Source organism: Brienomyrus brachyistius, chromosome 2 (assembly GCF_023856365.1).
Source record: "Brienomyrus brachyistius isolate T26 chromosome 2, BBRACH_0.4, whole genome shotgun sequence".
Lineage (NCBI taxonomy): Eukaryota > Metazoa > Chordata > Actinopteri > Osteoglossiformes > Mormyridae > Brienomyrus > Brienomyrus brachyistius.
Genome location: NC_064534.1, coordinates 6,419,568 through 6,441,557, shown reverse-complemented (window position 1 = coordinate 6,441,557; position 21,990 = coordinate 6,419,568). Strand labels below are relative to the sequence as shown.

The 21,990-nt window shown below is 51.0% G+C and overlaps 1 protein-coding gene across 1 annotated transcript in view; it reads right to left on the bottom strand.

Annotated features, from left to right (window-relative positions):
* Positions 1-21,639, bottom strand: part of bmpr1ba (bone morphogenetic protein receptor, type IBa) — an 85,663-nt gene extending 64,024 nt beyond the window's left edge. The window contains exons 1-2 of the mRNA XM_048984036.1: positions 20,723-21,639; positions 8,206-8,263 (exon numbers count right to left, since the gene is read on the bottom strand). The gene's annotated coding sequence lies outside the window, so the exon portion shown is untranslated. The remainder of the gene's footprint in view (positions 1-8,205; positions 8,264-20,722) is intronic.
* Positions 21,640-21,990: the final 351 nt, after the last annotated feature.

Sequence of the window (21,990 nt, the reverse complement as noted above, 5' to 3'; positions counted from 1 at the left end):
GGTAACCTCGAGTAAGAGCCCCGGTTGGTAACCTCGAGTAACAGCCCCGGTTGGTAACCTCGAGTAAGAGCCCCGGTTGGTAACCTCGAGTAACAGCCCTGGTTGGTAACCTCGAGTAAGAGCCACCAGCCGTGCTGCACTCTTTCCGCACAGGCTGCCAAAATCACCCCAGACTGGGACTCTTTTTCAAGGGCTGGGCCAGTAGATGACCCCCCCCCCCCCCCCCTCAGCTGAAGGGACCCCCAGACTCCCTGTCTGCTACAGCAAGGAGAGTTCAGCTGGCCAGCACTGAGCTCCGGAAGCCCACAGCAGTGCGGTGTTCTTGGAAACGCACTCATGTAAACCGCCTGCCGATTAACTGCACTTACGCCTGTGCAGCCAGATCAGTCATTTACATTTATTCATTTAACAGACACTTTTGTCCAAAGAGACATACAAGTGAGGAAAATAGCTTCTTATAAACATATGACTGTCGAGAGTCGACTAGGTGTAAGTGCAGCTAGACTGAGCTTACAATGAATGCTGAGATAGCAATGTATGCAGTATCAGAGCAAGAACCTTTCATTCAAGAAGGTAACCAAGTTACCTTGGATCCGAATACACGCTAGACGCCGATTTCAAGTATCTATCACTATTTCTAAGGGTGTGAGAAACATGTTCCTCCCACCTAGTGCGTGACACAGGATACTGTGTCCCATTATCCGAGGAGAAATTACACACTTTATATAGCAGGTGACGATTAAGGTCAATCACAAAAATATTCAACACAAAAGACATAAAAACTCAGCATTTGAGAAAAAATATGGACGTTTCCCCCCTTGAAGCTCAGAAACTGTGCGCCAACCTCCACTTCAGTGGTCAGGGAGTTTAAGTCAGCGACCGGGAGAATATCCTGGAGAACCTGGCAGCTACTTTGTCTACCTGTTGTAGAAGTAAGTGGAAAAGGGAAAGTACTGAACATACCATAGCAAAAGTACGATACCTGGTGCAGTGGAAAAGTACTCTAAGAGATTCACTGCTGGGTTGCAACAGCTGCTATGAGATTGATTGGACAGCAGCAGGACACACCCCCACCCGCATACAGGAAGGACACACCTCCACCATGGGCGTAGGAGAGAGTTTGATATTGTATGGGGGAACAGCTTAATAATTTAAATGTAAAAATCTGTTTTTGAGGGAGACAAATGTGGCCAAGTGTTAAATTTTGGGGGGTACACATTCTCCCTGTCCCACCTGGTTCCTACACCTTTGCCTCCACCTGCACACAGGAAGGACACACCGCCCACCCTCACAGATTCTTACCCAGCTGAGACCAAGCTAAGTCCCTTACACCAGAGATGCAAGAGCTCTTAACATATCGGTGTCGTCTGATTTTTTTTTTATTTACAAAATCCAGACATCAGTTTCGGCGTCTGCATTACATGATGTGGTTGCTACACCCATTTACGGGATATTCAGAAGTAACATCACAGACATTAGTTTCACTATAGATTTGTTGAGGTCCGAGGGCAGCAGGGTATGGGCTGGTGTGTGGCTCAGTGAACTGGGATGCAGTAACTTTACTCGGATGGTAGCTGGCTCGAATCTCATGGTTGGCACTCAGCAGTATAATCACACAGTTGGGGCCCTCGAGGTCTTAGGCCCTTAACCTGACAGTTCTCTAGGGACCGTCTAACCCTGCTTTATGAAAAATATATGTCGGTTAGGACAAAATGGTATGCTACAAAAATAAAACATTATCGGTAACATGAGACAAAAATGTATAGATGTCAGTCACAATTTCCAGAAGGGTGCAGCACTACCTGACTGGAGTTCGCGTAGCCCCACACACACCCACCAGTTCTAACTGGGAAATGTGCAGTAAAAATGCTGGAAGGAATCTCTGGACCCTTTCAACGTGTGATTCTTTCACTCCTCTCCTCCCATCTTTATTCACAACTCAGAACAAGACAATCGGCCATTGTTCCCCGGTGCGGAAGAGACCTCATCCTACGCTAGAGACAGCCCACACTGCAGACACATGTGTGTTCGTGCTCCTCTGGAATGTCGTAAACAGACGCGGACAGCATCTCTCTGTGTTTACGGTGCGTCCTGTTGTGGCAAGTTGGTTGCTTAATGACTCAGGAATGCAAATGAAGCCGAGCAGCTGCTTGGCATGGCATCCTGCTGGCGAATCGGGAAGCTCGTGATGGCACACGCCCCCCTTGGCTATACCCGCCACTCACCTGGGCGCTGTTAGCTGCTGTGAGAACCCCTCCACTGTGGGAGTTGTCTGACCTCACCTATCACCCACACTGCCACCTGTCTAACCCAATCACCTGTGTCAGCCACACTATCATCTGTATTACTTAATAATCTATGATATCCAAACTGTCACCTGTCTCACCCAATCACCTGTGTTACCCACATTGTCACCTGTCTCACCCAATCACCTGTGTGACCCACATTGTCACCTGTCTCACCCAATCACCTGTCACCCACACTATCACCTGTATTACTTAATAATCTATGATATCCAAACTGTCACCTGTCTCACCCAATCACCTGAGACCCACATTGTCACCTGTCTCACCCAATCACCTGTGACCCACATTGTCACCTGTCTCACCCAATCACCTGTGTGACCCACTTTGTCACCTGTCTCACCCAATCACCTGTGTGACCCACTTTGTCACCTGTCTCACCCAATCACCTGTGTGACCCACATTGTCACCTGTCTCACCCAATCACCTGTGTGACCCACATTGTCACCTGTCTCACCCAATCACCTGTTTTACCCACATTGTCACCTGTCTCACCCAATCACTTGTGTGACCCACATTGTCACCAAGCCTCTCTCAGACGCACGCACACACACAAGCAGGTTGGTAATTATATCTTTGTGGGGACTCTCCATTCATTTCTATGGGGAAAACTCTAATTCTAACATAACTACCTATCCAGCCTTAATCTTAACCATAAGTTACCAAAAAAAAATACAAGACTTTTGGTATTTTTACTTTTAGTGATTTACTTTTGTGATTGCATTCACAGGTCTTTATGGGGACCTGAAGCATGGTCCACACAGAGTGAAAATAATGACAGGTTTTTATTACATTGTGGGGGTCATTTGGTCCGCACAATGTCATATAACAAGTTTGTGTACCTGTCTAAATGGGGACCGTAAATTCATTTCTATGGGAAAAACCCTAATCCCAATCACGACACCCTTAACCCCTACCCAGCCATAACCTTAACCATAAGTAACCAACCTAAATACATAAATAATTACCTTTTGATTGCAGTCACAGAGTTTTATAAAACAAGATTATCCAAACGGGGACCTCAAAAGTAAGGAAGTTTCAGGTTTTACTACACTTTGGGGACAATTTGGTCCTCAAATGTGATCTATGCAAACCCACGCACACACGCACACACACACACCTGCATGTAACCGGTCCGTCTCTGCGTCTCACATACTGCAGGTGCGCCCCCAGGAAAACGGAGGTGCTGCCCCCCCCACCTGCCGCCAACATGACATAGCAGCACTTGTCCCAACGCAGATCAGGCCGCGTGCTGATTACAGCATTGCTATGGCAACGCCTCTGACGAGGCTGAAGGACCTGAGAGGTCAGGGCGCCGAGCTGCACCTGAAACAAGAAACGAGAGGCCACTCGATGAGGGACAAAAAGCGGCTCTGTCCGGGCAGATCTGCAGGAAGCGCCGCCTACTGGGGGCCACAGGAACGACGTCCGAGCCGCCCTTCCCCCAAACAGTCAGTACTGTGCGAAAAGTAAATGTCACATCGGCATTCTAAACAGCTCACAAGAAACAGGCTTCTAGAGCATCACCCGGCCAAATTAGTCCACAGTGAAGGTCAATAGGTGAAAGACGCAAAGCCCCAGCACCCCCTAACTATTCTAACAAACAAACATGAAGCGAAATCCACACAAACATAATTGAAAACACACCAAGATATTCATACGTCCACCCGCCCGAGAGATCCACCATGTTCCCTATGCTATGACATCATTGCCCCCGCTCTCTGTTGTCAATCCAGCAGCTGGCTCCACGAGGAACGCCATCGCCGATCTCCAGTGTCAGCATGCAGTCATCCAACACTCACACTTTTCCAATTATCGCTGCCTGCGTAGGAGACATTTTGTCGTGGCGAGAGCAGCTCTGCCTCAGCTTTGGATCCGAGCTGACAAGCTGAAGACTCTGAACGGTCCAGAGGATGCACACTCGTCGAGAACTTCTCATAACCACCTTATCTGTGGACCTTCAGCTCCAGAGTGTCCATGCCTGGTTGACAGCATGTTCTGTTCTCAATCCAAGGGTGAAATAGCTTGAGATCATATATCATACTTCCCCACATCTTCTACAACCACTTATCCAGTATGGGGCCTTATAATTCCGGAGCCTATTCTAGGAAGGACAGGGACACCCTGGATGGGATGCCGGTCCGTCACAAGGCACGAGGCAGGGGACACCCTGAACAGGATGCCCACAGGAGTGCATACACATCAACAAGCTCGGGCTACAGGCAGACACGGATTCACCAAAACCTGAAAGAAAACCAGAGTACTTACGGGAAACCCATGTAAACATTAGAAGAGCATGCATGGGCTCAGCATGCATCTCAGCAGGTTAGGCCTCTGTATCCGAGACTGGAAGGTCATGGGTTCGAATTCTGAACTTGTAGAGTAGCCACATCTCCACTACAGTCATTTTATGACCTTTTATTTCCCCTACCCCTCCTGGGCTGTGCTACCTAGAGATCCTAAAATATCAAGATATTCTACATTCCCTACTGCCTGCAACACCTCCACTACCTGTGGCGTCTTTCCGAACTGAAAATTACTCCAGGGTTTCTAATAGAGAGCTGACCCTGTATTCAGACCCCACGCTCTACTCTCACTTCACTATATATTTGTCAGATGAGAATCACTCCAATGTACAGATACAAATGGCAAATAAAGGTTCATGTCATTTCAACTCCATATAGACAGAGCTGGGTGCAGGAACTGACCCCACACACACTGGAGATGCGAGGCTTCTCCACTGCCCTTGAGATATCATACATAAGTATGTCTTTTAAAAACATATGGTTAAGAGTTAAGGCTGCGATAACAGCTGTGATGTGAGAGACGGATTCAAACTCTCCTTGCCGATGGGCCCTGACATTAACTTCGTGGCGGGATGGGCCGCCCCCGTTCGTCACGCGAGCTGGGTCTCGCTCAGAAACATGAGTGGGCCTTCCTGCTGGCTTTCTGAGGCAGCAGAAAGGTGAGAGGAGAGCAGGGTTTTACTTCCAACGATGCTCAGCGAGGGCCAAAAACAACACCGCGCTCCCAAACACGCAGCTACACGCCGCTACAGGAGAGTGACACTGCAGAGGCTGCTGCATGCTGCGGGCCCGGCTCACCATCCTGTAGAACCAGCCCTCCACAGGGGGCAGGGTCATCCTGTAGAATCAGCCCTCCACAGGGGGCAGGGTCATCCTGTAGAGTCAGCCCTCCACAGGGAGAGGGGTCATCCTGTAGAGTCAGCCCTCCACAGGGGGCAGGGTCATCCTGTAGAGTCAGCCCTCCACAGGGGGCAGGGTCATCCTGTAGAGTCAGCCTTCCACAGGGGGCAGGGTCATCCTGTAGAGTCAGCCCTCCACAGGGGGCGGGGTCATCCTGTAGAGTCAGCCCTCCACAGGGGGCGGGGTCATCCTGTAGAGTCAGCCCTCCACAGGGGGCGGGGTCATCCTGTAGAGTCAGCCCTCCACAGGGGGCAGGGTCATCCTGTAGAGTCAGCCCTCCACAGGGAGAGGGGTCATCCTGTAGAGTCAGCCCTCCACAGGGGGCAGGGTCATCCTGTAGAGTCAGCCCTCCACAGGGGGCAGGGTCATCCTGTAGAGTCAGCCCTCCACAGGGGGCGGGGTCATCCTGTAGAGTCAGCCCTCCACAGGGGGCGGGGTCATCCTATAGAGTCAGCCCTCCACAGGGGGCGGGGTCATCCTGTAGAGTCAGCCCTCCACAGGGGGCGGGGTCATCCTGTAGAGTCAGCCCTCCACAGGGGGCAGGGTCATCCTGTAGAGTCAGCCCTCCACAGGGGGCAGGGTCATCCTTTAGAGTCAGCCCTCTACAGGGGGCAGGGTCATCCTGTAGAGTCAGCCCTCTACAGGGGGCAGGGTCATCCTGTAGAGTCAGCCCTCCACAGGGGCCAGGAGTCATCTTTAGAGTCAGCCCTCTACAGGGGGCAGGAGTCATCTTTAGAGTCAGCCCTCTACGGGGGGGACAGAGGGACCACATCCTCTTACATTACATTAGTGCTGCACATTCTTGGAGATGCTAACTGTTGAGATGCTGCCCTGGCACTGGTGCTGGCAGCATGGGGAAGGGTTTGTTTTGTTGGGTTAGTGGTTTGTGCGGCTGAATGTAAAACCAAAATGTGTAAGAGAAGCAGCCAGAGAACTGGACACTGGTGCCCGTTCTCTCTCTCTCTCTCTCTCTCACAGGAAGCCCAGCACGGCTGACCACCTTTCGTGGGGTCCCATACACTCTATTCACTGCAGTAAATACAGTGCTGTGAACCAAAACCAAATTCCTGCAAGCAACCCTGGCTGGAAACTCACCCCACCGCTCACAACACGTAACCCCCACTCAGATGATCCACATAGCCAAAAAGCCTTCTACTGTTTGTGGTGAAAAATGCCACAATCACAAATAAACACAAGGTAGATGGGTCAGAATTGTCCCACCACTAACCTTGCCAAACACTGACCATGCTCCTCTATCAGCCACACCCCCTCACTCAACCACACCCCCTCACTCAACCACACCCCCTCACTCAACCACACCCCCTCACTCAACCACACCCCCTCAGCAGCATTCAGCTCAAGGTAAAATCCACACATCCACACCTGTATTTATATCTTCACAAACAGCAATACAATAGCGCAGATATCCATCCAGGCTTCTTCCAAATTGTTATCCAGTACAGAGCTGTGGAACACACACGAGGGACTATTGTGGGGCTCCAGATAACAAGCCAGTACTGTGCTTCACCACTTCCAGAAAGATCTGGAACCCCACTATCTGGTAGTACTGCTCACTAAGCAGCCCGGAGAAATCGCCAGGTCCTGCTCTTGCCGGATTTCTGAAGTGGCCAAGCTGGCGGACCTCTTAATCCATTAGGATGGTCTTTAATCTGGGTGGCCCAGTGTGTCACAGCAAAACTCTCATGACCTGGGAGAGACCCGCCTGGTTGCAGGAGTAAGAAAGCCACAGCAGTTCGGCTCATTACCGTTACATTATTTATCGAAGGAGTTGGTGTTCTCGATTTCACACCACTGGCCACTTGCTGACTCCGGTCATCCAAGGAACCATCCTCTGTGGACCGCCAATGGGCCGCCCTCCTGAAATCGGACTCGCTCATGTTTTGGCCACGAATCTGATCCCTTAACCACTAAGACCCCCACAGACAGTTTCCAGTAGCTGGAAAAGTTCTTCAGGATGACCGTGCTTCTAGGAGACACCTGATCCCTCTGCGGCCTCGTCGCCAGACTTTCATATCAAGGGGCAACCCTCACATGACCCAGGGTCCGAGTAAGAAGGCAGTCCCTTATGTGTCCTCAGAAACAACACCCCAACCCCAATAAACTGGAGTCTGACTCAAACCAGAACCCCGTGACCTCTGACCTCAGAGCAGTAGCTTTGTGGGAGCTGTAGGCATCTGTGTCGGATGCCTGTTTGAAGCCCTTGAGCTGTTAACACAGACCAGAATCAGGTTCTGCAGTGATACAGGACCCTCCGGAAAGCACCTGCTGACAGGTCCTGTCGATTGGGGGGGGTGGCCTGACACCCCAGGCACTGAGCCCTGGAAACAAAAGCGTCACACACAGCCAAATCAATGGTATCCATGGAGTAATCTAAATTCAACTGAGGCACGTGCCTGCCAGGGTGGGTCAGGGCCTGATGGACATGGATGCCCCAGCCAGATCTGATCCAAGAACCTGCCAAGAAACAATCTGGCCTGGAGAGGGGCAGGGTACAGAGGGCAAATCAGAGCCATGGGATGGCGAGTCAGGCAGGTGATGACGGAGGACAATCAGGGGGCTGTGCTGCTGACAGGCTGCCATGCACATCCTCCCCCCCCCCCCCCCCACATGGCATGCTGAGGCAAGAAGGACAGGGCTAGAGACAGAGCCCTGAAGAAGAGCAAACAAAAACATACCTTCAGTAAAAAAGCAGATCCTTCATCCTTCAATATGATTGTCCAGTATAGCAGTGTGCTGTGGAGAGATGGAAAAAGAGAATAAGAATGGGGTGGGGGCTGAGAGAGCGGAGAAAAAGACGGGGCAGCAAGGTGGGTTTGAAAAGGACAAAGGGAAAGGAGGTGGTGGAGGTGACAGAGGTAGAGGTGGGGATGGCTCTGAGGAGGTGAGAAACAGGGGTGGGGGTTTGATCTGAGGAGGTGACAGACGGAGGGAGGGGTAGGAGTGGGGAGGGTCTGAGGAGGTGAGAGAATAAGGGGGGCTTGGTCTGAGGAGGTGCCAGACTGAGGGAGGGCTAGGAGTAGGGTGGGTCTGAGGAGGTAGGAGACTGAGGGCGGGGGGTTTGATTTGAGGAGGTGATAGACTGGGGCGCTGGGTCTGAGGAGGTGAGAAACAGGGGTGGGGGTTTGACCTGAGGAGGTGACAGACGGAGGGAGGGGTAGGAGTGGGGAGGGTATGAGGAGGTAAGAGACTAAGGGGGGTGGGTCTGAGGAGGTGCCAGACTGAGGGAGGGCTAGGAGTAGGGTGGGTCTGAGGAGGTAGGAGACTGAGGGCGGGGGGTTTGATTTGAGGAGGTGATAGACTGGGGCGCTGGGTCTGAGGAGGTGAGAAACAGGGGTGGGGGTTTGACCTGAGGAGGTGACAGCCCAGTGGGGTGGATCTGAGGAGGTGCCAGACTGAAGGAGGGGTGGGAGTGGGGAGGGTCTGAGGAAGTAAGAGACTGAGACGGGTGGGTGGGTCTGAGGAGGTGAGAGATTGGGGGCTGGGTCTAAGGAGGTGCCAGACTGAGGGAGGGGTAGGAAGGGGCGAGTCTGAGGAGGTGGGAGACTGACACAGTGCATTACTCATTTTTCCACTGCTGTGATACTGCGGGGGTGGGGGGGTTACTAACACTAAACCAGTAGAGATTTCAGAAGGTAAAAAGGTTTCCAGTCCATCCAGGGACTCGGCTGAGAATGGCTTCATGAATGAGCCTCCACAAACAGGGAGAGCCCAGCCGCTCCGCCTCTCCCCCTCTACCAGGGTCTCCCTAATGACAGGAAGTCGGGGCTCTCCATCGCTCACGGAGAAGGAGGCCTTCCGGGCACGGCAGCTGGAAGTCATTGCAGCAATCTCCTTTATCGCAAGACCGCGGATCGTTTGGGCAAATGGAGATAAATGAACGGTGGGGCTATTATCACACTGCAAATGACACCCCCAGAAAGACTAAGGAAGGCCCCGCAGTGGGGTAATGACGCTAAAGTAGAGCAAGATGGCCACTGCTCTGATGTTCGGGGAGCCTGGGGGCACCTGCGTGTGGACACCGCTGCAAAAGCGGGGTGGAGGGTGGGGGTGGGGGGTTGGCCGGATTTCAATGAGTCTTCTGCATGTCCGACAGAGATGGCTCCTTTATAATCAATCAATGCCACCAGGTGGCAGAGTGGTTAAGGAGCTCCCAGGAGGATTTTCATCCAGGGGCTGTTTCAGCAGGATCTCAAGTCAACTCTTATGCAAGACTAAAATTACTGCAACTAGAAATAAACTGTGAATATGTAAGATGAAGGAACCGCCTTGGTCTTTAATGAACTTGCTGGATAAATGGGTCGCGTTTCTGCCGAGTCAGCTGCAGGCATCATCACCCCGGCTGCAGATGTGACATTCCTGCCGGGGTTTTCCATGCGTAGCGGAGTACGGGATCGGCGGGATCCCAAATCGGCAGTGGGAGTTTTATCTCCGTCCCGCAGGATACTCCGCCTTCACCAAGCAGCGGGACGGAGATTGGAAGGAGCAATTTCCAACAGAAAAAGACTGAGGGAAAAATAGAGAGTGTCTGCTGGACGAGCACAGAGACGGAAAACAAGTTAGATCTTCAGCAGGAATGACCCTGGAAGGCCATCATAACCAAAATAGAATCACTGTTCAGAAGTCAGAACAGAACCACTCGGCCGCATCGTGTCTGAAAATACTCCTGGAGCATTAAAACCCTCCCTTCTGCCCTTCAGATCCCCCTGGCCTCCACTGAGCCCCAAATCCTCCTCCCCCCCAGCATTGGCGTCTCCTCACCAGACCAAGAGCCAGGAAGTGGCCCGGACGGGCAGGCAGGCCGCAACCCAACAGCTGCTGCTTGAGGAGACCCAGAGTGTATGCACTACGGGCGCCCCAACACACCTGGAAAACGCCGAGGAGGACGAGGAGCCAGAGATCACATCTGCTGGGGGGAGGGGAGGCCAGGGGGGAGGAAGCAGGAGATGGGGGGGGGAGACTGAAAGAGAGAGAGTTTGGGGCACCTGGAATCCCCATCAGACAAAGACTGCCTGTGAGAGAGGAGCTGAAACATTGGCCGGCAGTGTGAGAGTTTGGGGGGGCACATTCCGCCACCAGCTTGCACCCGTCCTAATTAAACTCGTTCATTTGTCCTCCATTCACCTCCGAATTTCTGAGACGGCATTCCCCTGCACCAGCCAGGGCAGCCCAACGGACCAGCACCATCCCCCGGCTGCACATGAAACGGATCGGCCCCGGTTCAAATATCTCCAAAATAATTTATTGCACATCGAAATAGACTTTGTAATGCGAGACAGCGCCCCCCCCCCCAAACACACACATGGGTGCAGTATTGTCTCGCTGAACTGCAATGCAGACCTCCCACCCCACGTACGTACACACCCAGGCCCGTGGGAGGAGCCGTAAATCTGAGCAGCGTCGTGTCAGAAGTGAAACGCGCCCGGGCGGTGAGCGGGAGATGAAGAGAAGGATAACGACAATGTGTCAGACATCTGTGAGAGTCAGAAGTACGTTTAAAGATAAAATGATGATCTTTTCAAAGTGAGGGCTAGGCACGCCAGTGAGCTGCTAACTGGGAGTCCGGGGGGAGGAGGTGAGGGGCGTCCCTGTGACACGCGTTACTCACGCCATCATTCTGCTCCCTACGATCCCTGAGGCACACCCCTTAACCACTGATATAACAACTGGACACGTTACCCAAGTCTGGATCTGTGTTAAGGAGCAGCAGCAAAACATTCTGCAGCCCCTGTCATGCAGCCAATAAAAACGACCACAGGTATTTACAGCAAAAAAAAAAACCCCGTCAAACTAAACAGCAAAAAAAAAAAAAATAAATCACATCAGCACAGCCTGTCAAACTTATGCTGTACGCTGGCTCATTGATTGGGGACATCAGCTTCATAATGGATGACAATTTCGCTCACTGCAGTCCTGTAACAAATTAGTAAACAAACAAACAAACAAATTGGAGACACGGCGGCTGGGATCGAGTCCAACCTTCACTCCACATGTCTGCATATTCTTCCTGTGTTTTCCGGGTTTCCTCCCACAGTCCAAAGTCATGAAGTTAGGCTACGTGTTGCCCCTAAATCGCCTGTGCGCGCTACAGTGGACCGGTGTGTCGTGGGGGCCGAGCCCTTGCCCTGTACTTCCTGGGATGGGTTCCAGGCGTCTAGGCAAAACTGCTGGAAGATGGGCAGATAATAACCAGCGATTTGTCTTAAAGAGTAAGAAATCAGCTGCCATTCGTCTGGACGATGCTTATCGCTCACAGCTCACCGGAAGTCCCATCTCCGGGATACTAACGGCTGTGCCCTACCTTACCGCAGGTTCTCCTGTGCCAGTCCCCGCGTAACTATTCATGCTGCGTAGGTCTGATACTCTAACTGGCACCAATCACACATACATATAAGACGAAACTAACTAAACAAACCGGAGGAATGGACCCCATAAGTCACCAGTGGGAAGTGACCAAGGCGTGTGCTGGTGGGTGACGGGAATCACGGGCACTACAGACATTTAAACCACAAACCCAAAGACCCCAAAGCGATGCCCCATAAGCACTACAAAAACAGATGTACAAAAATCACACTTCGTACTACAAGAGTAATTGGAATAACAGTGTTGTATCATTTATTTTATACATTAATTATCTTGTTTTTGTGTATGAGGTCTTGCATACCATTAGCAAACATTCTTGAAATAAGAGGTTATATATTACCACCAATCGCAGTTAATTACTTAATTTAATTGCATGGGGGGGAGGGTTACCCAATTACTCCCATCTGTTTTAAGGTGCAGGTGTGTGACCCACAGACCTCAAGCTGGGTGGATGCCTGTCCACAGTCTGCGGTGCTGGCAAAACAAACAAAGGGATTTTTATAATACTATTCAGTTTGGTTTCTGAAACTTCCAGATGTGTTTAACCAACTTCTACAGAATAACATCATAGAAGCATAAAAACATACCATATAAATGACCAAAATTATGATATTGCAGCTGTTGTAACAATGTGATAACTTGTATCTGTTCATTAAAGCGTGCACCATGAGAACATGATTGGGATTGGTGGGGGTCTGCCTCAGTCATGTGATCCTCAGCCAGTTTCTCCATTTGTCAATGTTTAGACCACAGAGACCACTTAGCACCAGTAACTTCAGTCAACACGAGTATTTATCAACTCTCTCCTTCACCCTGGAGGAATGCTACCTCCATCTCCCCCCACATCAAGATGTTTATGATATTTGTCGGCCTGGCCTACAGATGACTGGTAATCAATAAAGACAGACGGACTAGAGCCGGGCCCAGGATGACAAAAAGACGTCTCTACAGATGCTATTCGGGTCTAGCGTTAACATGAAACCTTTGAGTGAAACTGCGCCGCTTAAAATTTGAACTTAACCCGACAGCACACAGACAGAAACAACTAATCCAAGCGCAGGACAAACAATCTGGCCGGAGCAGCGCAGCACATGGCCCAAGCCAAGGGCAATCAGTCATCATGACAATCTGAGCGTTTTCCATCTGCAGCTAACAGCTACAGTGTGGTTCAATTTAATGTGCTGGGCTGAGATGTTAAGTTCAAGAGAACTGATGGGGGAGGATTTCAAACAGCGTGATGGACTGTCTTAGCGGGCATCTTTGGAGGCCTTGATGAGCCAGCACTCTACAGGCAGAGGGCTGCCTCACCCAGACCATGAAGTCAATCCCTCTCTGTTTCAAGGTCCTCCAAGAGAAGTGTAACCATAGCAACTCCCTCTCAGACGGCGTACGACACGGGCCGCTCAAGGAGGCCCTGCGTCCAGGTCGTTACTCGGCACAGGATCCAGAACGGGCTTCTCCAGAGCAAAACATTTTTTTTTCTCAAGATGTTACATTTAGCATTGGCAAAGGGGAGAAAACACACAGAGAAAAAGCTACCTTTTTTTAACACAGACTACCGACTCACAACACAGGTTCTGCCGGACTATGGCGAACTCAGGTTTTCAGTCACCCTGGGTAAGGAAGGGCTGCAATTAACTAATAATGTTCATTAAAACAAGGAAACTTCCTCCCAGTATGTAGCAGGGCTGAGACGACCTTTCGGAAAAAGCAGTGCGAGAGCTACGATTTATGTTTATTTGGCAGACGCCTTTGTCGAGGGCCGTATACAAGCGAGACAAAGCATACAGCTGTAAGGGAGCCAACGTAGGTGCGAGTGCAGCTAGGCTGAGCTCCCAGTGAGTGATTAGCAACAAGTGTAAGACGGTACTGTAGCAAGAACCATAGACTTTGGACTGGAGCCTAACATCAGAAAAGCAATATGAATAAATAACATCAAGAGAGGAACCAAGTACAAAATACAACAGAGCATCCAGTCATGCCAAGAGAAACCAATTCAATGGAACAGTCAATCAAGGCAGCCTGGGAGGACCAGCTATCTTCCGCCATGAGAACGGCTCTCGAGCTGAACTCACCAGAGAGCCACCAGAAGCTGATGGATGAAGCTGTAAGTAGGGAGCTGCTCAGCACATAGTGGTGAGGAGGTGCAAGACAATGGGACTGTTACCATGGGAAGTTACCGTGGTTACACTCTGTGCCCCTTAGGTGAAACAGGACGAGGTTTTCGACACATTTCGGGCCGGCAGACGGCAACGTCACGCGCAGATGCAGCGAGCCAGCATGATCTCAGACGATGGTCAGATCTTGTACATCCAAGACGGAGCTTGAGGATTCCGCTCATGTCCAAAGTGAGGAGTTGTCAAGGTCCCACAGAGCTGAGGGCCTTCACTGCCAGGTCCAACCCCCAAGAATGGGTGACAACAGCTCTTACCCCAAACCCCCAAGCTCACGATGCTTTGCCTCTACGTATGAAGTTCTCGTGTAAAGAGTGCGTCTTATTTCAAGGAGCACAAACAGGAGAGCCAGAAGGCAAACGGTGCCATACCACCCACGGCTGTAACAGCCAGCAACTCCCTCCTGCCTGAAAATCTTCCCCTCAACCTGTTCATTTATCACTTGGTGAAAATAGGAATCTGTATTTATCTACAGTTTTGGGGGTAATGTTGGGTGCACTTCACTGTTACAAAAACAGTCTAAAAACAAAAAGAAAAGAGAATTATTTATACAAAATGTTAAATGTTGATAAAGAAAATATGTATTCAATGAAACCTAGTTATTGGTATTGTATCAAGATCTCCCCAGGTCCGTCCTTAGACGCTCATGTTCTCCAGTCGCTGAACACGTGTGTGCTGCCTTTGAATGAAATCCATCCAAGAAATTAGGAAACTATTTCCCTCAGTACGGCTTCCACGGTTCATGAGAAAAAGCGGGCGCCATGTTTACCTGAGAGCCTGGAGCTCGGAGCCGGCTTTGCAGCTTTCCGCTGCAGGTTCCCATGCTCTCCCTCCCCTTCATCTCCCTGTCCACCTCCCTCCTCCTCCTCTTCCTCGCCCCCTCTCTCTCTCAGCCATCTGCAGGTTGGCCGGCATGTGGAAGCACTTAGCCCCCAACACCACGTCCGCTAGATGTCCCTCCACCCCCTAAGCTGCCCCCCACCCCAACCCTCAGCTCACGAGCCTCCCCTTCCCATCCCCCCACTATGAGGGCGGGAAGATTCAGGGACTGTAAATATTTATGAACACCTATCAAAACCGTCACGGCCGTGATTCCAAACAGTGAAAAAATAAACTGCAATCAAATGCGGAGTTAGAGCTCCTCCCAGCCAAGTACGTGTGTGAAAGGCTGCCGACTGCCCCCACCAACGCGTACGAGATCGGCGCACAGCTACGCGCAGAACAAGTCGGTTTACTGTGTCAGTTCACAAATGATGTCCGCTTTATGTATTAATAAAGGTGGAGTTCCTCCACAAGCGGCTTAGCGAGGATTATACCACCAAACCCTCGAGCAAAGTGCCTTGAGAGAGACTCGCCGATCTCACTGACAGCACCAAAACGTCCCGTGCAAACGCTCCCGCGCGCACGTGAATAGCATTAATACGCCCACCGAACGCAGGAACGAACGCCGGCGATGACAAAACTACACAATAAGACACGTTGCGTTTTTCAAACAAGTCAAAACTAGTGTTTTCAACAACACTGATGTAGTTACATGACAGGCAACACGGAGTAATGCATACAGGGTAAGCATGAGGCACAGAGTAAGGTGATAGTTAATACAGTGTGAGCGTGGTGCACAGAGTAATATGATAGGTAGGGGGTGAGCCTGAATCACAGTAACACGATAGACAGGGGTGAGCATGAAGCGCAAAGTGAGAGTGAAGCACAGAGAAATGCCATAGATATGGGGGGAGTGTGAAGCAGCATTTTGGGGAATCATTTTTCAATTATATGAATCAATATTCATTAAGTGAGTGAAACACATCATATTGTGGCCATAACAATCAATGTATTGATTAGATTCAATGAATTGTTACACCCCTAAGAGTTTACATACAGTGTAAGCATGAATAAGTGAGTAACAGGTTACATACAGTGTAAGCATGAATGAGTGAGTAACAGGTTACATACAGTGTAAGCATGAATGAGTGAGTAACAGGTTACATACAGTGCAAGCATGAATGAGTGAGTGAGTAACAAGTTACATACTCTGTAAGAGTGAAGTACAGAGTAACGTTGCTTCAGATAACTACAGTGATGTGGCCCTATAAGAAACAGATAAAGCAGGTAGACGGTGAGATGCTGAGTCCTCTCAATCTCTCTCACACACACACACACACACACACACACACACACACACACTCACACTCACACTCACACTCACACAGTCCGTCCAGGGGCAGCAGTGAACCCTCTAGGCAGGACAACAAAGGGGAAAGCAGCTCCATCAAGCTGTGATGTGGACTGAGCACTGCTCACAAAACGGGTGGGTGGGTGGGTGAGGGATGCTAGTTACCAAGCATGTCGTCACACTGATAAGCCACATCAGATGTATGTCGTATAAACACACATGTTAACCCAACATCTTTAATATGTAACAGCCAAGAATATGAACTCCAATATCATATCATACGGCTTATGTGATACTCAAGACCAGGGCACAGCGCAATCGCATTTTATGCTGAATTCCAGTGCTAAATATGAATTGGAGAGGGAGCACTGGACCATTTTTTCAGTCCCCCCCAATCTGTGACTGCAGTCAAAAAACTAAAAAACAAAAGTCTTGGATTTTGTTTGGTTAGGGGTGGGGGGGTTAAAGTTGTCATGACTGGAATTAAGGTTTTGCCAATAAAAATGAAGGGACAGTCCCTATAAAGTTATAATTACTAACCTGTGTGTGTGTGAGGCTGGCGTCCCACCCAGGGTGTACCCCAGTGTCCTCTGCAGGCCCCCAGTGAGTTTTTCGGTGAGGTTTTTCCCCCATATTTATCTTCTTTATAAGTAATGGCCCCTTAGTTCACTGGCTACTGCAGTAATGAAACAGCTTCCCCACGAACCTGAGGTGTAACGAGCATCTACTGACAATCTGAAGGCATTCAAAGCACCTCTCACCAGCACAGCCCCAATGCGAGACCGGCCACCCCAATTCAACGGCGGGGGGAGCCAAGCCCGTAGCCAGAAAACCATTTTAAGAGGGGTGCAGCACCTGTGGTAAGCTTTACAAACTGCAGACTTGCGGGGGGGACAACGGAGGAACAATGGAGATCACATGTTTGGAGATGAGGATAAAAATACAGGCAGTGCTGGTAAAAGTGTCCCTCTGAAGAGCGGCGGTGACGTTAGTGTCGACCCCACAGTTATGGTCTGACCGGCAGAAACAGGAGCACAAAAGATCATCCAGGCCTCAGGCTCGGCATGGCCAACATCCAGGGCGCAAGATCGCCGTGGCAGCCATGAGGCAGACGGGCCCCCAGGGTGCGGCATGACCAAGCGGCTCCTGGCCGCTGCAAGTGTTTAGCAATTTGTGTTATTATTTATAAATAACATAAAAATAATAAGATAAAACGTGGTCACTGTTCACCTATGTGGGCACAAGAGATGGCGCACCGGAGACCCCCAGCTCTTCAGCAGAAGTTTCCAAATAGACGGTATTACCAAGGAGACATAGCTAAGTCCAGCCTCCACCCTGACCCCGCAGTGAAGGTTCCCACTGGAACATGGGTCCCAAAACGAGAAGACCCAACGAGCTCTGTGCTGCCCGGCGGCCCTCCAATCAGGAGCCCAGGCTGACACCTTCTGCTCCCAGAATGCACCTGGAACACACTCACACACACCTGCCTCGGTCCCTGCACGCTGATTAGTCACTCTGGGCAGGAGCCAATGCGGCTGAAAGGCATCACAAAAAAAAAACAACAGATTCATAAACCCATGCAAATGTCAGTCGGCACGCAATCGAGCGTCTTCTCGCACAAAACGCCGCAGTTGGCAGCGCAATAGGCACCTCAGCCAAATGAAACGGCAGAACTTAATAGCGAGATGTGTGCTCATTTGTGTAATCATTTACCTGATTACAGGAGGGCTGCTGCACTTCACTCAGGTGTAATAGCACTTGTAGTGTAAAGGGATACCGGTGTACATTTCCTCAGGGCGGGGCCCTACTCACCACACAGACCGCAATCCCAAGCACAGATTTCAGCGGGGCTGGTATGTCGAAGCACACGTCAGCCAAGTGCCATTTTCTCCAGGACCCGGCCCATAGTCCCACCTGGAGACTTTCCCTGGGCAGCAACCCTCAGGAAAGGAGGACGGCGGAGCTGGGATAAGCTTAAGCGGAATCGTACGTCCCAGAGTGCCAGAGGTTCCCAATGTGCGTGGGCGACGTCTGATTTATGAACAGCTCCATTGTGAGCCGAGGGTGGGGACGAGCATGTGACCTGGAGCCCAATGTAGACCGAAGGGCGATGAAGCGTCCAACCGCACACGACCGCGGTTCTGGTGGGAGGGGCGAGGTTGGACCCGCCGTACCGATGCGGGGCTTCACATAAGCCTCCCGGTGGCTCCCACAGAGTGAGGCCACCTAGTGGCCGCCGAACCGCCGCTACACCGTGGATCACGGAGACGCACAGCAGCGATGGGAGCGTTTATAGGGAGCGTTCAACGTGACTCCTGGCGCTGCCCCCCCTGCGCGCTGTGAAAGAGAGTACGGTCACACGGAATAGGAGCCAGCCCCAGTAATGCGAGATGGATGTGGAGTATTGAGAAGATGATTTAGGAATCGCACCCCTTGCGTCCCCCCCCCCCCCCCGCAAGCCCAGGAGCCACGGAGGTCAGGGCTGAAGGCAGCATGGTATCTCCAGCCTGGGTTAGGGGAAGAGGGGCTGGGGGGTGGGGGGGTTTCTGCTTTTCTCAGTACCACTACATTCTTTCCGTTGCCCCCCCACCCCCAGCGGATTCACATGGGGGGGTAAACTGGATATCTGAGCTGCCTGGTTAAAATGAGCCAGTTCCAGCCTGTAGGTGCAACTGCCAGCCCCATGCACCACCGCTAGAGTTACACCTGACCTCTAGGTGGCGATCTCTGCTTGACCTCCGCGACATTGTGGGACCATTTCACCACCGGCCAGTGCCACATGCAGAAATGGGGGGAAACAAACATGTACCTCACAGATCACCCGCTGGTGTCTCCTGCAGTCCAGCAGCTTCTCCAGGCCAACACTGAACACCTATCCTCCTCCGGGGCCCACGGATCAGTAAGTAAAGGGACGGCCCCCATTCCCATTGGGTTAGGATGCTTTTTCTGTGATTGGAAGGTTGCCGGCTTAAATCCCAGAGTCAGCGGAGTGATTTCATGCCAGAGCAAGAGCCCAGTGTGTCTCTTTCAATAAAAGCATCCGTTCAATAAACATAAATAACAGCTCCCTGTCATGTGTTTTTTTTGTTACAAATATGAACGATCAGGCCAAGAATCTCAGGTTCAGTCCACCGGCGATGTCCTCCATCGTGAAGGAGCAGCGGAACGAGGAGGGAAGTCCAGCCCGAAGAAGGATCCGCTGATGCACTGGTGCACGTGTGTTGCCGGGAGACTCAGATAACGGCCGCGACCCTGGCTGCCTGATGCATGTCGTGAACAACTGCTTATTGTAGAGCCATACTGAAGCGCTTCACTGTTTGTGTACAGGAAGCCTCTACACCACGAGGACACGGTGAGAGTCTCTGCCGCGAGGGCACAGCCCACCCAGGACGCGGGCTGTACGCATAGTAGGCGGCCTCTCCCTTATCGATGCCCACACATGGGCGACAAGCACCTCCCGCATCCTCCCAGAGTGACCAGACTCACCGGCACAAGGGTGTGTTGCTCACTCAGAGGGCAGTCCCAACAAGGAGCAGCAGGCGCTAAGTTAACAGACACATGGATATCCCACCCAAACCCCCCCCCCCCCCAGCTGACAGAGAGCAGCGTTAACATTACATTCCGACATTTTAAACATGCAGGTAAGAAGCTATCATAAAACTCCACCTTCACCTTTAAAAGTCTCCGTAGTACAGCACGCTCGTGCCTTGATCCCGCAGCCCAAAAAAGGCCACCTCCAAACTAACAATGGAGTTTACTAGACACCTCAAAATAAATACTACAACAAAGATATTTTTATAAATGTACACATACATCCTCCAATATGTAATTAACGATCACTCTATAAATTAAAACAACCATCTGCCTCCCAGCAGTGTCACATTTTCAATTATACACACACGGATATATAAATAAAATATACATTACATAAAACCTTAATAGGCGTGTGATTCACTCGGTACTTTATTTTCAATACCTTTTATCCACTTACAATGCAGGTACAAATCCCACCCAGGGATTAAAGTACAATTATTTACACTGAAATCCTGTCAATTCTCTCTCCTTGCCCATAACAGATGTGCCCGTGTAATCCGTTTAGGTGTGATCCCCACTAAGTACACAACCACCGGCATGCAAACACGGAGAAACATTCACTACTGCACAAATGCATTGGTATCACGGGGGCGTACATGCACCGAGAGGTATTCCCAGCTGGGACGGGTATTACGGTGCATATGTCCCACGTTTTGCACGCCGAACGCAGCTGCACATGTACAAACTCCAAGTGGCTCCCCAGCGCACCCCGGGCACCGCGTCCCCGACTCCCGTATCCACAGTTACCCCATTCGTATGGCACACGTGTGAGATCCGCGGAGGTGAAGCCCGAACGCGCGAGTCCCGCAGCAGCTCAGCTCTGCAGGCTGCAGCCAGGCACCGGTCCGCCTTGCAGCCACGGATCGCGCCCTCGGAGTTGCGCGCTTTTACCTCGTTTCGCCGACCCCTTCCTTCGATCGCACCTTCTGCTGGCCGAACCGGGACCGCGGTTCCAGCTCCCGGACTCCCGTTCGGATGCAGATCTCCTCCAGCGCTCGCATTAAAGAGAAACACAACAAGGAGCTCTTAGGATCGCAGGCTCCTCTCCCGTCCGACTTTTTCTCAACCTTCCCCAAGTGCACAAGCTCCCTCCTTCGCCTCCTCCCCTGCTCTCCCCGGTCTCCGTCTCCTCCTCCGACGAGCACAGGAGAACCCCCTTCACTCCGCAGCGCCGACCAGCGACGTCTTGGAGAACTGCAGCCGGTAAGCCTAAGATCTGTTAGAAGTGCTTCTCTTTTTCTTTTCCAGGTTTCTCCTCTTTTATTTTCTTTTCTTTTCCACTAAACATTTTTCACTGTGTTCCCCTTGCGCATTACCGCACAGTCACACTTAATAAAAGGACCTCCATAATAACAAGAAAATAATTATATTATTTAAAGTAATTTAAATAATTCCAAACCCCATTAAAAAATAGCGACGTCGAGCTGTGATTCTGCCGAGCCAGACCTACTTAACTTTCTGCTGGGCCGGTAACCTACTTTATACTATATCTGCGAAAGTCGCCGGTAAATAGGCGTAGTGTTTCAGCGCAGTGGTCGGATTACAGAAGTGCCCCACATTGATTTAGGATCGCTTTACTCTTTCTCCCACCAGTGCCCGGTTTAACCTTAAAAGAGTTAAATAATCAGACTGATCCGGACCGGCCGCCAAGGAAATATTGTACCAGCGCCCAAGAAAGCCGCCAGTTCCCGTAAAAAGGGGAGACAGTGCGAGCCTGCGCACCTCTCGCCAGGTGAGTCCGTGTCCACGGAAGCTGTACCCCCGGGGGGGGTCCTCCATGCAAGTACACCACCGTCACACACACCATCCCCCTACCCGGGGCTCCATCTTTCAAACGCCCAGCCCCCCCTCTCTCAATCCCCCTTCCCTGAGGCAAGATGCTCGTTAAACAGGAAACGTAATTAATTTTCTGGATAACAGGGGAACTCTTTGTCTGGCTCCGCTGACATCATGTGGAGGATATTTTAACGAGAAATAAACAGAAGGTGTGACTGCGAGAGTGGGAATTAAAAATTACATATGAAAATGAGAATTAAAGACGATGGCCTTGTTTTATCGCGGAAATGGCTCGTCTTCATGCTGCCAGTACCTACCGGAGAAAGAGCCCAGCCAGACGCTCATGATTCGCTAATGGAAGATTACCCAGAATCCCCCTCCTC